Genomic DNA, 1,845 nt, shown 5'->3' with positions numbered 1-1,845 from the left:
TCTGTTGGTCTGACATGGAGGGGCACTGAGCTTGATCTTTTTCTGTTGGTGGCTCACTTTAAGGTACACAGTAAAAAAAAAAAAAAAAAAAAAAAAATGCAGTGTGTTTCAGAGTTAACATATTTTAACCTAGATAGAGGATTTTCAACTGTATAGAGAGTAAACCCTCTGGCTGGTTGGAAATTGTGCTAACGTCCCGGCATTTTTTCCGTTGACGGGGGCGGGGTGAGCTCGCTATCGCGCTACGCTAACTCGCAGTAGGGGCTGGCTCAATTTGTGGCAGTGGCACCCGTTCCGCGACTGCCGCAACATATGCTGCGACTGCCGGAAGTGTCGCTGCTCAGTGCCGGAAGTGTCGCGGCATACGCTGCGAAAGTGTCGCGGCAGTGTCGCGGCATTTGCTGCGACTGCCGGAAGTGTTGCTGCTCGGTGTGGCTAGCAGTCGCGGCATTTGCTGCGACCGTTGCTGGCTATTTGTTATTTTAATTTAAAATACCAGTACTTATGCTCCATTATGTGCATTTCAGTGCCGTATTCACTTATTCTTTTACTTTATATGCACCTCTTAATTATATTTATTTTGTTTCCTTTACAATATCCACGTTTTCATTTACTCATATGATGTACTTCATCTGCTCTGTGTTTATTATCCTCTTTTCGAGTTTGTAATGTCATAATTTCAATAGAAAAATAAATTGCTGCGACTGCCGGAAGTGTCGCTGCTCGGTGTCGCTAGCAGTCGCGGCTGCCGGAAGTGTCGATGCTCGGTGTCACTAGCAGTCGCGGCATTCGCTCCGACTGTGTTATTTTAATTTAGAATACCAGTCCTTATTCTCTATTAGTGCCCTATTTACTTTTTAATTTATGTGCCACCCTTATGATTACTGTGCTTTGTTTTCCCCCTGACAATATCCCCGTTTCATTCATTTTTATACTGTATTTAATTTAATCTGTGTTTATTATCGTCTTTGAGAGTTTTTAATTTCATAATTTCAATAGATTTCTTAAAAAAAAAAAAAAAAAAGTAGTCAAGGCACTTGCCGCTGTTCGTCGGATTTGTCAATCTCAAAATTATAGGGTAAAATTAGTTCATTTAGTCTCCCTTAAAAAAAAAAAATCTGGTCTCTCTCTCTACATGTAAGACTGTATGTGAACAGTGTACTTTAAAAAAAAATCTTATTTTAATCAGGCCATTTTGTGTGAATTAGAACTTTACTTGCTAACTTAAATATGTTTTATTTAGCATTACATTTGTTGATCGTAAGCCTGACCTTTTTTTTTTTTTAATTGTCTTTTTGTTTTTATGTTCTCAAGATTTGTCACCTGTGCTGTGCCTCTTGTGGAATAAAAGCAATTAAATACACTGAGTGAATTTCTTCAGTCTGATTATGGAGCCCCTTCCCTTTCAAGTGTGGGAAAGCGTATGCAGTGGTGAATACTTGACCATGTCACTGTTGCCGCAAGTGCCACTGCGTGTTACTACCCGTGAAATCTGCCATGGCTTCTAGGGGTGCCATCAGAGATGTCACGGCTAAGGTCAGATGAAGAGATAAAGGTAATGACATATCAGGCCTACTGTGAACCTTTCTTCAATGAGCTGTACTATGTTTTGTCTCATAAATGTCATTCCCTGATTGCAGCAGGTGAAAACCTAATCTAACTGTAAATATGCATCTGAAATTCTACAGGATTTAGAGATAAACTTGCTGAGTGGGCAGGTTCTCTCCAACAGAATGTATCTGTGGAGACACAGGGGGTTTGACCCTGCCATTAAGAAACAATACAGTGAAAATTTCACTGTATTCAACAACCTGAAGGTTAGTGGTGTTGTCTGTTATTATTGTC

At 40.2% G+C, this 1,845-nt stretch overlaps 1 long non-coding RNA gene across 1 annotated transcript; it reads left to right on the top strand.

Moving 5' to 3' along the window:
- The first annotated feature begins 438 nt into the window (after positions 1-438).
- LOC142894868 (uncharacterized) lies at positions 439-1,000 on the top strand. Its single transcript, XR_012928065.1, has 2 exons — positions 439-516; positions 843-1,000. It is a non-coding gene; the product is annotated as an uncharacterized LOC142894868 (long non-coding RNA).
- The last annotated feature ends 845 nt before the right edge of the window (positions 1,001-1,845 follow it).

Source organism: Nelusetta ayraudi, unplaced genomic scaffold (genome assembly GCF_046127955.1).
Source record: "Nelusetta ayraudi isolate G7.1 ecotype Tasmania unplaced genomic scaffold, CSIRO-AGI_Nayr_v1 ptg000045l, whole genome shotgun sequence".
Taxonomy (NCBI): domain Eukaryota; kingdom Metazoa; phylum Chordata; class Actinopteri; order Tetraodontiformes; family Monacanthidae; genus Nelusetta; species Nelusetta ayraudi.
Note: the sequence above shows the minus strand (reverse complement) of the source record. Positions and strands in the feature narration are given on the sequence as shown.